The sequence below is a fragment of the Anas acuta genome, chromosome W, assembly GCF_963932015.1.
Source record: "Anas acuta chromosome W, bAnaAcu1.1, whole genome shotgun sequence".
NCBI classification, from domain to species: Eukaryota; Metazoa; Chordata; class Aves; order Anseriformes; family Anatidae; genus Anas; species Anas acuta.
The window spans coordinates 29,647,608-29,661,938 of record NC_089016.1 but is presented as its reverse complement, the minus strand read 5'-3'; the positions used below and the strand labels follow the sequence as shown (position 1 = coordinate 29,661,938).

The 14,331-nt window shown below is 41.4% G+C and overlaps 1 protein-coding gene across 6 annotated transcripts in view; it reads left to right on the top strand.

The window, feature by feature from the left end:
• Window positions 1-14,331, top strand: part of ALPK2 (alpha kinase 2) — a 79,041-nt gene that overhangs the window by 51,714 nt on the left and 12,996 nt on the right. For 4 of the 6 annotated variants that reach the window (XR_011090697.1, XR_011090698.1, XR_011090699.1 and 1 more), the window contains one exon: window positions 442-673. The exons of 1 other annotated variant lie outside the window; for it this stretch is intronic. The gene's annotated coding sequence lies outside the window, so the exon portion shown is untranslated. Of the gene's footprint in view, window positions 1-441; window positions 674-14,331 lie in introns of those variants that run through there. One more of the 6 variants, XM_068665146.1, reaches the window with a different exon arrangement.

The following is a 14,331-nucleotide window of genomic DNA, read 5'->3' as shown; positions in this document are numbered from 1 at the left end:
ATAAAACTTAGTAGAACAAGTGTTTCTGTGATCAGAGAGATCTGTACCACCAATTCTCTCTTGCCCACAATTTCAACTCTTTCCGTACTGCGGTACATACTGACATGTTCCACACATGGGGTCCAGAAAGTGTAATCTTTGATCAGTAAGCATGGGCTAATCATTTCAAGACTACAGCTCTAAGTCATTTTGGAGTCTGAATCCCTCTGAATCCCAGTAGTGTTATTGCCTTCAGAATTTGCCACAATAAGTCAAATCTTTGCTCGGTAGTGGCCAATGCCACCTACGTCAGAAAAGAGAAGAAAACAAAAGTTAGCGCTTGTTCCACAGAGGAAAAGGTCTTAACATCTTACTAACTTTTGCTCGTGTGTGTTCAGTGTCGTTGTATCTGTGTGATACTTTTACACCCAGCAGAGGAATGATTCGGATTTTTACCTGCAGGCTTTACCCCCCACTCACACGCCTGAGAGGGAAAATAGCGTGGGCGCGACCCTCGCAGGCAGCGGAACCTTCCGGAAGGCGCCCTCCCGACACAGGGCCTGCGCTGGGGGCAGTTGGCGGCTGTGTTCTGCAGGGAGGAGATGCACGTTTTCTGCCTGTGTTTTCTGCTCCCTTCGGAGCCATCTCACTGCAGCTGTCTTTGGCCTGCTTGGACCTGCTTGCAGAGGACACGGTGAGTGTTGGTGGCCTGCGAGGCAGCGCTCTGCAGCCCGGCGGGGCTGTGGCTTGGTGGCCCGGGCAGCTGAGCCCAGAACGTCCCTTTCTGGAGGGAACGGTCTGACCACCCACGGGAGGGAAAAGCACCCTGCAGGTGAATTCAGCTCCGGTTGTCTGCACCAGAGCAGATAATGAAAATGTTGTAGAGTAGGCTGGAAAGGGTGCCTGGCACTGATTGCTTGCTATAATCGGTTCTAATTAATCATTGTTTTAACTTTTCTGTGAGTGGTGAAGTTCATTCTGGATATGAGTGGTCACCATGTGCTTTGCCTCTGTTTCCCACTGTACTTCAGGTGAAGCATTTCAGCCAGTACAGCTCAGCATAGGCTTGGCCTGCTTTTTATTATTTTTGTCTTTTGATAAAAATTGCAGGCTCGGAAATTGGTTGAAAAATCATGACACTGTTTTCATAATTCTGTGTTGAAAATTTAACCCATCCTTTTGCTACCAGTTTGAACTTGTTCTGGCCACATGGTGACTGGAAAAAGAACTCTCTAGAATTGACCTATATAGCAGGAGTGCATTGAGCCAAGAAGTAGCCAAGTTAAGGGTACATAAATGCAGCTTAGCAGGGCTTTTTCCCCTCTTTGTTATTCCTCGACGTCTGTTATAATAAGCAAAAATAACGTGGCTGTAATATCAATGTTTTGGAGACAAAAAGCGGGGACAAAATCAAAAAATGTTAGTTGTTATATGACATTGGAGACATTTCACTTGCTAAATGTAATCTTTACATAGATCTCATGTTTAGTCTCCTCAGGTAGTAGTGTTCCTTAGTTGACTTACTCACTGTCCTATGCAGCATGAAGTTGAATTTCATGTGGCTATTCTAGTCCTGGATGCCATAGCTCTGCTGAACTGAGATACTTGTCACAAAACCTCGATTTCAAGGCCACAGAAAAACAATCTGCTGTTTCTTTTTCTAGTCTGTCTGAGTAGTCATGTTTCTGCCACAAAGGGTGTGTGTAAGGGAAGGGGATAAGCATCGAGCACAGCTGTCCCTCTTTGCTCAGATTAATGCAGGTGGCTAGAGTCAGGCATCATAATTTCTCTTCATGTGTTGCAAGACATTTCTACGGGGAAAAGAGAACAAGGACTAAAGCAGGAAGAAAAAGAAAGCAGCTGCTTCTATGAAAATAGATCTTTTTCAAAAAGAAAATTTTGATATATTGGTAATTGGAGAACGCTATGGAAGGGATATTGTTTCGGGAAGCAGAAGCTGGTTTTCAGTTTGAAGCCTGAATGGCATCCTTTAACCTGGCCAGTGAGATCTATGCAGTTTGCGTGTTGTGGATAACTTCGCATGTAGAAACAACAGGTGAGTAAAATATGGATTTTGAGCTCAAATTAAAATGAAGTATTGGCAATTCTGGGCAACATTGCAGCATCGTTTAACAAAAATATTGGAAGAGGAATTGTTAATGTGCTGGCTGCTGAAGTAGGGTTTAGGAGTTCTACTGTTGTTGAGACAAAGAGAAATGAGTAAGTCTTCAGTAAAAGTGTGTGCGATGGTGGCTTGGAGACTTTTCTAGAGACTTCTGAATCCTTGGATTCAAAGCAGATAGGTCATCAGAACAGTCTCTGTTAAATTGTAACAGATTACCTATGCACTGGGTATTAAATTTACTGGATAGTAATGGCACTAGAATTATTGCAACTGCTCATCTGGACTGACTTGGCTGGAGTAAGTTTCCAATTGACAATTAAAGCAGGAAAGATTTGTTCTAAGATTCTAATCATCTTTGTAATATGGTCACTCTGAAGTGTTAATATTCAGCAATTAAAACTTCAGGAGTCATTGTTCCCTTGGCATATATCAGATTCTACTTTTTTTTTTTTTTTTTTTTTTTTTTAAGAATGTGTATCCATAGATTGTAGAAAGACAGCTGGATTTGAAGTTAATCACCAGTAAACTTGTGTTTCCCCCCTCCCCTCTCAATCTCTATGCCTGACAATTGACTTAAAATTTCCAAGGGTGGATAAATAAGGTTTGTGGTTAATAGAATAAGAAGTGATCCTATGTTCAGATGGTCTGGGTAGGTGTGATAACCTGGGTCTATGCTACATGTGCAGTTTCTGTGTTGTGTATTGGAGAAAGGAGACTGTTCAGGACAGAGTAACACAAACTTTTTCACATTGGCTTCTGGAAATGCTCTGTATTTGCGGTCTTCTAACTGAGCAGCATGGCACAGAGTTCCCAAAAACACTTGTCTGAGGTGTAATTCCAAAATCAATGTTGATCAATGAGGCTTAGCTATTCATGTCCCAGCAATGTGTTGGGTAAAGTGCTTGACTTCCAAAAGTGAAGCTACGTAATTTCCAAAGACATACATGAATGAAATGCTGGAAAACTTACTGATATGTATGTAAGTATGCTGGTAACTGATCTATTCTGGGTTTAACAAGGGCAGATTCCACTGGTATCAGGTTCCCAAGAAATGATAACACTTTCCTACCCCATGGACCATGCTTAACCAATGTTCACCTCAGGGACTTGTTACCCTGCAACAGATGGTAGCACACATAAATGCTTCTTGGTATCTTACAGAAATCTGGTGTAGCATACCATAACTTTGGAGTCTAAGAAACCACCTTTTTAAAAATCGTTTTTTTAATATTCAATGTTAACAGGCATGCTTTTGATGGTGTTTGAGAACATGCTATCCTGTACCTTGTCAGGAAATGTTTGCTATAAGAAAGGAAATGTGCAGTATTGTGGTCCTTCCTCATGTATATTCATATACTCTGTTGGCCTGCGTGCAAATGTAGGCTTGTTTTTGAAAGGAAGAACTCAGTGTAAAATGGGAAGAGTTTCTTACTGCCTCCTTGATCCTAGATAGGGTGGTAAATGGCTGAGTGTATGAGCTTTTAAAGACACCTGGCAGTTTTGGTGTTAATAGGACTTAAGTGCAAATAGTGGGAATTGGCTGCCTCTAACCGCATAGCAATTCAGATGTCCAGAACTTTAAATTTATTGCCATGGCCGCAGCAGTTTCTCAGGTTATACAGCGTTGTGCTCAGAATGCATTTGAAAGGCAAATTAATTTGAAACATCTTCCTTTTTTCTGTGCTTCTCTCCTTACTATCTCATTGCTTTGTTATTAGTGTTAGAAAAGGAAATGAATTTGACCAGCAAACTAGTTCCTAAAACACCAATGTGGAGGAGTGGGGAGGAAAATTGCAAGTTCAGTTTGCAACAGATGGCCATTTGAAATATTTATATCTTGAAACAAAAATATTTTTATTTGGAAGTGCAACTGAGATGTTTCAGTAATTTTTTTGGAAACAGGATTAGCCTGCAATAGTGCGTATAGGGACTATACTTCAGAGCCCCATAATGCAATATGACATTCGTCTTTTGGAGAATCACTGATAACTTCTTGTTGTTTCTCAGAAAACAAACAAACAAATAAAAAAAAAACCCCACACATATCTAAGCTACAATTTTTTTTAAAGTCATGCAAACTTATTGAAATATGTGTTTAGTCTCAGAGGAGTTGTCTTGAGATGAAGAAGTTTGAATTTTCTGGCCTTTATTTTTAAAAGCTTAAAAGTTTCTACTGAAAATAAAATAAAACATCACTTTCCACGTTTGTTGTTTTTCTGTTGTATTGGAAATCAATTCAACATGTTCAATTGCTGTTTTAGTAATATAAGTAGATTAAACTCTTTTCCTACGTAGAAGATAGGCTTGAGTTTATATAAAGAATAAGTAGAAAATAGTTATTTTCTTGTTGAAGTGAAGGTTCTTAAACTATGCAATTTGTAGTCATTTCAACACTTTACTTTCATGGCTTATTCAGGGATTCAGAAATTATATATTTTTAACCGGTAAGCAGAATATATTCTTAAATTTTTGTTTGCTGGATAAATTCTGTATGAAATGAAATTGGAACTCACCTGATGTTCCTAGAATACTCTTCAAAACTTGTTTTTCTTCTGCGGAAATTTATTATGACTGGAAGAAAACAAAACAAGAAACCCACCACATATGCAAAGCTTAGTCTTTATCCCCAGTGGAGAGTGGGTTATTTTCTGCTGACTTTAGCTGATGTTTTTCCAGCTTACTTTCAAACAATATCCTACTGCAGCTATCTTTGAAACTGCATGCTGAGTATGGCAGTGTACAAAGGTGGCATTTGTATCCACTCTGCCAAAACAACAGGCTCTATGTGCTGCTCTGGGGTCAGAATAGACCCTTTCTGTGGAGTTTGTTAAAGATTACTCAGTCTGAAATGTATCAAGAGCAAGTCTTCTCTTTGATTTGATTGTTACTGTGGGTATTATTTCTCCAGGACTTGTCAGCTCTGGTCTTCTGTTTACGCTTGTGATAGGACTTAATTTTTCATGGTGGTATTTGGCAGTGTCTGTTTGCTAGAAAAATTATTGCAGCTTCAACACCTGTGAGTAGTTCCAATCACTAGATCACTAGTAGTGCTCTCTCCTGTTACAGCTGTTAGGCTGCTCAGTTTTGTGAGCACAGTGCTGTTCTTGGAGTGAAAGAGCTTGTAACTGCAGTGCTTTGACTCTCCTGGCAGCCTGATGGCATGCTAAATTGAGGTATGCTTTAATAAGACATGATCACTGATGCAGGGAGAACGTGTATTTTAACATTGTGAAATATGCCTTCTGGTGGGGAAAATGTGCATGCATTTCCAGTGTCACTGGTGATTTAAGCTACGATATTCTCATTGATAGCTTGTTTGAGCCATTTCACATACATGAACTTGAGAATGTTAAATATTAATCATTCTTATCAGCCCTCTGTAAGCAGTAAGTCAGAGCCCTGTTTTAACTTCAGGTAAATGAACAAACGAACTGGGGCGATTCGTGAAACTAAGTGATATATGTAGCAAGATTAAGTTTGTTTCACAACTCCTAAATGCTGGTGGAACATAAAGTTCCATTTTAATTTAGGATTGGTGAGTAACTCAGCCAGACACAAGTAAAAGGTCTGTGTGCAAGCTACCTCGGTTGTGTATTACAATAGATTTTAAGTGAAAGTAAGGGAAAAAATGGGATGGACTGTGTTAATGTGATCTCAAGAATACAAGCTGTGTCCAGAACTGCACTGAAAAACCTGAGCAGGATTAGTTATCTGTCTTCTAACTGTGTCTGGTTTCTTCCTAAAGAAGCAATGAGAAAATAGCGTTGTTCCCTGAGATGATAAGACTGCTGAGGAGTAGCTGCAACAGTAAGATCCTAAGATCCTGATTTAATTCAGGTAGCGAGGGATGACAGGAGGTCTCTGGTCCAACCTCCTGCTCAAAGCAGGGTTAGCTGTAGGGTCAGACCAAGCTGGTCAGGGCTTTATCCAATTGGGTCTTGAAATCCTCCCCAGGGAGAGACTGCACAGCTTCTCAGCTTGGCCAGATGTGATCTGGTGCATCAGCTGTGGAAGTACCAGGTACTGAGCAAGGTAACAGCAGCTGAAACAGCTGCTCTTTGGCCCGAAGCTTCCCATGGGAAATCTTAACACAGCTGCCTGTTTTTGGACCTACAAACAGAATATAAGTTCTTTCTTTCAAGTGTTTGTATGCTAAAACATTTCAGAGGTGCTGTGTTGTTGGAACAACAACCTACTGAAATCAGGGGAGCTTCCTACGGAGCGGGACAGGTGCAGACAGCTCTGTTCTGGAAGTCTGCAGGAAGCAGCGGGTGAAGGGGCTGGGTGTGCAGCACGTGCTCGTCCACATGCTTATCGCTGGGGCTGGTAGCACTGCCCGATGCGCTCTCACTCGGAGGGTGGTGAGGCACAGGAACAGGCTGCCCAGGGCGGTTGTGGATGCCCCATCCCTGCAGGCAGTCAGGGCCAGGCTGGATGCGGCTGTGGGCATCCTGCTCTAGTGGCTGGCAACCCTGCCCGGAGCAGGGGGGTTGGAACTAGGTGATCTTGAAGGGCCTTTTCAACCCAGGCCGTGCTATGATCCTGCTGCCTGCTGATTGAATGGAAACAGAACGTCTGAAGTGCTGTGTGGAACAGTGAAAATGAGGGTTTCTTCCATACGGATTTTATAGTTCCAATAAAAGCAAACAAGAGCTTGATGAGGGAGCACAAGGAAACAGTGGGAATTTCATTCTTTAAATGTGCTAGTAGCTGATCTGCCATAGCATGTAGTGGGGTTTTAGTGCTTTTTAGTGAGGGTTTTTTTTTTTTTTTTTTTCCTTCTCTATGTGTGTGGTGGTTGTTGTTGGTGGCTTTTTTTTGTTTGCTTGTTTTTGGGGCAGCTGATGCTGCTGGATCAGGGACCTGTGCAGGGAGCTGCAGGCAGTCATCATGGCCTCGGTTGTGACAGGCACTGGTGAATGTCTGGGGGAAAGCCCTGGGGTAGCGCTGCTGGCAGAATTCCTGCTGGCTGCCGTGGGGCCAGAATTCCCCCCACTGCATAGAATCACCCGCTTGGGCTGGAAGGGACCTTAACGAAGAAAAGGGCAGGGACAGTTCTCACCAGATCAGGTGGCTCGACGCCCTGTCTGACCTGGCCTCAAACAGTTCCAGGGATGGGACATCTGTTCTGCCACAATTGTTTTCTGCCACAACAGACAGTTATTGTATGGTTTAAAGGATTTTACTGGAAAGTGTGAAGATGAGGGACTCTCTCTGTTAGAAGGAGCATGTGGTACAGTATCTGTCGGTGTCCACAGGTTCGTGAGAACTGCCTGAAGCACCTCAGTTCAACACAGAGAGGTTTTTACAAACACATTTTTTTCCTGAAGCATATCATTTGGCAAAATACTTTGGCTCAAGTGGAAATTGCAAACCTAAATAAGTTTCTATTTCATCTCTAACTGCATTTTTATTTAATTCTTGAAAGCTGACATGAATGTTGTGATTGAATTAAAATATGTTGCTTTTCAAGTGTTATTTAGAATTACTATGCTTCTGTTTTTATTTCATTGGCATGAAGGTGTGTTTTTCTTCAAATCCAGCTTTCGGATATGGTTGTGAACATGAGGGGAACAGAGAATATTGAGCACAGACCAGGGGAAGGTACTATGCATTGTTTGAGTTCTCTAGTCCAGCACCTATTGATAGAATACTAATTGGAAAGGATGAATATTGGATTATGTCCTTAGTTTTTAATGCAAATTGGTATTTCTGTTTCTTTAATTCAGCTATTTTTTAGAACAAATTTTTCCACGTGTTTCATGTATAACCCTTGTAACAAGTTTATTTGATTGATCTACTAAAACCAGTGATGTGAAAATCCAGGTTTCAAGACTTGAGGGTGGGCATAGGTTTATTTATTTTTTATTTATAGTCTTGCTAGCTATAGCTTCTGGGAAATCTTCACTTGGGTGATGGTGCCCTAACTCAGGGTAGAGCAAAAGATTATCAGAGAAACCTAGATTTGCTGATTCTTTCTTTCACAACCAAATAACCTGATTCTTCTCTTTTGTTACATAAACACCATTGTATGCTTTATGAATGCTCAGAATACTTGGAGATAAAACATTGTCTCATCCTTGCACTTGATCTACTTTAGATCTATGAGTCTTGGTGCCTGACTTGCTGACTATTGAGCTAAACTTTTTTTTTGGTGGTGTCTATTAATAGCTTTTGGGAACACAAAAGATATGTAAACTGCATTGAAATGGTTTCTGAGCAATATACTTACAGGCAAGGGTGTTTTGTTAGCCATAGCAGCTGCTTAGTAGTTGCTGTAATAAGCTGAAACCTCAAAGGGGGATGATACACGTGGAACTCAAGGTAGCTCCATGTCTGCTTGAACTTCTGCTGAGAGGTTGTCCTTGTCCAGGTATATTATTCCAGCAAATTAGGAATCCATTTTCTGGGTATTGTATTCTTGCACATGCCAAGTCGCATCTGATTTTGTGATTATCCCAACAAAGCTGGTGGGGGTTCCTGAGGATCTTTTTGTGGAAAAATCAGACCTGTGATTTTTGCATTTCATTGATCGTGCTGATTACTTACTTGTTACAGTTTTAGACGGACTAGAAACAGTGGGGAGGAAGGCGATCCACTTTGCTTCTAGGAACATGTGTACATGTGTAGTCTGAGATGTCTGACAATATAATAAATTACAGAAGTTTGGCGGTGAGGGATAAGCTGATGCTGGGAAGGAGTTGGAATGCTTTCTGCTCTTGTAAAGAAGAAAACCATGCACCTCAAATGTAAGAGATGCCACGGCATGTAGGGAAGGGAAGGTTGCTTGATACTTTTTTTTTTTTTTTTTTTTTGGATTTGCAAGACATTTAACAAACTTTTAGAAAACTGAGGCTGACATGAGACACAGGGGAAAGTCTTCATATAACAAAATGTCAACCTATAGGAGAGGAAACAAAATGGGGAGTGGAAACAGTTGTCGTCAGTTCAGTCTCTGGAGTTCCTCAAAGGTACACAGGAAGCTTTCAGTAGATTCCAGGATATCATTGCAGGATGCAACAGGATTTTACTGATTGCCCGGTTTGAGGTTCTTGGGTGTTTTTAGCCCCACCAATAGAGATCAGTAACCAGGACAAACAAGCTACTCAGCGGATGACCAGGTGGGCTGACTGACTGGTCATTGGACTCTTGTCCTTTGGTGTATGGACAGATCGGCTCAAACAAAGATATTTAAACAGATGCTTATGGCACAGATAAGAGGTGGTATGGATATATATGTGTATATACACTGGCCTTAGAAGAAAAAAAAAGGCATTTTTTTTCTTACTGACAATCCAACACGAAAACATGACGACAGTTACTTTAGCAGAATAATTTGAAGTTTCTGTGGCAGTCAAATGAGCCTTAGTTTTCTCTGTTAAATGTCACTCATGCTGATGTTGTTGCTAGATAGTGTTAAGATTGAACATGCTTTGGATTTTCCAAGGTAACTCTCATTTGTGCTTGCAGTAGGCATAAAGACCTCCGAATACTGTATTTGCTTCCCTTCTAAGTGCAGCTTGATGTGAAGTACTGCTTATTCTAGCAATCCTGAGTGTTTTTTTTGTGTGTGTGTGTGTGTGTTTTAAAGCTCCTTATGTAGCCTCATTTCTTTTCCTGGGAGACAGATGTGTGCACTTGTACCAGAAATACTTGTGTAAAAGTTGCTGTAGATTGAACTAGCACTGGATACAAAATGTAAGAAACTGTCACTTCCTCAACTGCAATGAATATATCACAAATACCCTCTGAAGTGCTTTTAATTGCTTCCATCTATTCTTTTTCTTTCCGCTGAGGTTAGATATTAGTGATAAACTTTGTTTTGGTACTGTGAACAAAGGGGCAGGAGCAGGGATGCAGTATCTTCAGACTTTCAATGTGGGCTAAAAGAAGCTCAGGAGTGGTTGTGGCACTGTTTCTTCATCCCTTCCTCGTCGTGTAGAGCCAAGTGAGAGCTGTGGAAGTGTAAGGTAACGTTAAGAAAACACGTTTTTTGGAATGAAATTGGAGGGAATGTTCCTATCAGTATTGCTCAGAGCAAAGTCTGGCTCTGTGCTTACAACTGCAGGGGATGGAAAGTCATGTTTTTATCACCAGAAGTCAGAAAATACTAAGCTAGATTTGCTGATGCTGTTGGAAGACTGTTTTTGCCACATAACAGATTTTTTCTTTCTGGGGTTCTTTACGCCAGTTCTGGTTGTTCTTTATGCCAGTACACTGCCAAACTGCAGCTAGCAGCAGCTACTGTACAGCACCTCTGCACCTCTTGTAGTGCATGTGCTTCTGCTACATAGAGACTGAAAATGCAAGAGAGCACTTGTCAAATCCAGGTCTGAGGAACGGTTTGATTTGTGTTGGGCTGCTTCCCTGTAATGGAGCAGTACCTGCCTCTTTCTTGGACTAATCCTCACCGAATACTGAGTGACTGGCAAACACTTCTCATTGCTCGTTAGGGATGGTACAGTTGTTAACAGATAAAAGGCAGAAAGGAGCAAAAGGAAGATGTTTCCCAACTCACAGTCAAATAGTCAAGTCTGTTATAAAAGAAGAAAAAAACCCATGATTTGGACTGTGTGATTTTTTTTTTTTTTTTTTTTAAACATGGAGGCACAGTTGAGAAATACGGTCTGAGATGTGTATGTTGTAACAAGTCGTTGAGATAACAAAATGTTACTGTGATTTCTATTTAAATCATTATTAAATAATCGCAGGGAACTATCTGCATGTTTGAGTAGGAATCAGAGCTGTTTAAAACTTGGTAATATTCTTAACAGCTGTTTTTCATGGAAATAAAGCACTGGGACATAAGAAGTGACTGAGATGGTAGAAGCCAGAAAATGTTGTTAGTGGTCAGGTAACACTCAGTTCTATGCTCCAGATGGACTGCAGAGGAAAGAGAGCACTAGGTTAGCACCAACTATTAGTCCCTAGTTGCTTCAGAATGTTTTTTTAAATTTTTCTTTGTGTAAAGAAACCCTTAAACCTAAGGGTGCGTTCTGCATTAGCATACCGAAATAGTGAGAAGTACAGCAGAGAGGCACCTGTCCACTGCATGCAACTAATATTTGCCAGGTATTGATCTAGTGTCCAGCACTGTTATTCTTTAACTTTAGCCCAAGGTTCAAAGTTTTGCCTTTTGTTTAAAAACTGATTTCAAAGGGAGGTCATGTACTCTAGCTAATCCAGACGTGATAGATATCTGTGGAATAGAAATAGTTTACTGCAATCTGGAGAAAAGCTCGGAAGCCTGTACAGAACCCCCTATGGCACTGAGACATGTATGTTTCCACCCGTGCTGCAGCACATAGCCTGAAAAAGTGACAAAATGGGGCAAGTAATTAGTGCAAATTTGCAGAACAAGCAGAAGCCCCAGGTTTTTCCCACTGTTTATGCACACGCACAGAAAAAGTGAAATTGTGGTTATAACTTCTGCAGTTGTATCTGTACTAGCTTCGTCTGGTAAGATTAGGTAGTACAATATTGCTGGAAACCGGAGTACAACTGTTACGGTGGTACCTGGTCTACGTGCAATGTTACTGTGTCTTTGCTGACACTGGGTTGCTTGCACTAGCTTGAGGCAATGGTGATTGCCCACATGCCTGTATAAATGGGCATTACAGCTGAATTTCTCGTAACTCTGAGTGCATTCAGCACTCCATGAGGTCAAGCTCACTGTATTCAGGTTCAAAGGAGATTTTCAAATTTATCAGGTTCAAGCTGGACAAAAATTAAATTTAAACTTGCATGGTTAACCTGATTGTTCTCTGTTAGTATACATCCTTGCCCATTTGATAGTCACAGTCTTGTTTTGGGGATCTAACTCAGAAACCAGTTTTGGTTTCCACAAAGCCAGTGGCAGTGCAGATGCTCCTCTGCATGCTGGTCAAGGGCAACTGGGTTGCAGAGCAGCCATCGAGAGAGCCTTCTCCCGCACTGTGCTTAGGAAAATGAGGTACGTTTGTCACTTACAGCCACTGTGTGTTACGCAGTAACTTCTTTGCAAGGTCCTCAGCTTACTGTTTGGTTGTAAAGTAGTCTATCAAGGCACAACATTGAATGTCCTGCAGATCAAACACAGGTCTGTCTCCTGTTCAGGTCTTGTAGCTCATGGAGCGAGCATACTGCGTACCCCAATGGATCTGGACTTAGCTAGTGGAAAATCCAGCTGCTAGAAAGGTGGCTGTCATCTTCCTCTTCGCTTTCATAGTGCAACTTGCTGGAAATCGTAGATGTTTGAACCAGCTTCCAAATTATTTAGCAAAGCATTGTGCAAGTGATAAGAATACTTAGAAATTTGAAGATATATATAATAACTAGAGGCACAGAATTTTAACGTGGTCGCATTGTTATACACTACTGCTAGAGAATTGTCAAAGAGGAAAATGCTCTGAAACTTAATGTAAAAAGCATTGATAGTGTATTTGTAGTGTTAAGGTACAATGTACAGAGTAGAAGTGAGTAGATACAGAGCAGTATATTTTTGATGATTATATCTTAATTTTATATTCCACTGCACTTCAAACTAAAGTCTAATCAGTCAAGCTAGTGAAACCCAGAGCAAATAGCAGAAAGTAAGTTGGGTGAAAATAGCAGGTGCATTTAAGCAAGAATAAGTTTAATTTGGTCAAGGCTCTGTAATCAAAGGGGAAAATAGCCAAGAGTAATTGTCAAGAGATTATTTATCATTGTGATCCTTGTATCAGAGAGGTTTGATACAGGGGCATTTCCTGTTGGGTTACCATAGTGAACCCTGGGTTTCTTTCTCATGATATTATTATGTATGAATATAAATGATAGTGGGTTTATGTAGAGACAATCCTGGAATGAAAGAAAAGCATCAAATTCAGCTCAATTTAAAACACTCAAGATTGCTGAAACAGTAAAGAGGCTAGCTTTGAGAAGAGAGCACAGGACAGATTTTTAAAAAGAAATTTCTGCCTTTTGTGACTGCCAGAATGTTTTGAATGCCCAAATACTCATTAAATACAACTCTTAACTGCAAGTCTTAGACAGCAACTGTAACTTCCACGTTGAGAATTGCTCCGTTATGTTATCCCTACCTAATTAATGTTTCCATAGCCATAATGTATTTCTGGGCCTTAACACAGGGTCTGTCCCTCCAGCCATGCTGCAGAGCAGATGAAGTGGCCGAGCATAGTAAGATGGAGTTAATGCCATTGTGGCAGTGGGTGCCTGGTGCTGTCATCTGGCACTCACATGCCCTCTTTTTCCTCTAGTTTCCCTGGAAGCTGAGGTGTGCTGTTTAATTCCACATGCACAGTTGTTTCTATCAGACGGCCTACGTTTGCACCCGTAGGTAGCTCTAAATGTTACCAGAAGTTATGTGCCAGCCTGCGGAGGTGATGGATTTTGCTCAGATTGTCACCAGTGACATAAATATGACCATGCTTCTTGTTGCTTCTCTTCCCTCGGCTGGATCCAGAACTAGGGCTGGCTTCCACTCGAGGGAACCACCTCCAGAGGCTGTTTGCATCCATGTTTTCTTGCCATAAATGTTTTCTAAACCACAAAAAAAGAACCATTTCTGCTGTGGTAGGTCCTTGAGCTGTATGTTACTCGTGTTTTGAAAGTAAATTAGCTGGAAGCACTGCTGTTTGTCCTGCATTTCTATTGTTTGGGCAGGCTGTTAACAAAGTCTAACTTGATCTGGTAGGATTGTTTTTATTATGACAGAAAGTGTTGTTGGTTTGTATTTGTTAAAGGAATTAAGTTTGCTAGTTCAGGAATTTGCTGTTAGGATAGGCAGTGTCAGGGTAGCAAAGCAGCAGGTGTCAGGGCTAGATATGAGCGTGTCCTCGCTGCTGATACAGCGACTGCAGCGTCTCCTAGGGGTGGCTGTGGCGCATTGGTCGTACGTGGGCACGGCTTTCAGGTGCTAATGCAGTAACATGCTGTTGTGCTTTGCTTGTTTTTAAAGAATAGTAAAACCTTGCTAGAAGTATGGAAATGCCATAGACTAAGGATTTGCACAGACATCGTCAGCCACTGAGAAAGCTCCACCACAGAATGGTCTGGGGGGAACAGCTGGGGTCTCAAAAGAGCAGGGCAGAGCGGGAGAATCCCCTCCCTTGTCCTGCTGGCCGTGCTGTTTCGGATGCAGCCCAGGATATGGTTGGCTTTCTGGGCTGCAAGCACACGTTGCTGGCTCATGCTGAGTTTTTCATCAACCAACACCCCCAGGTCCTTCTCATCGGAAGGCTTCCACA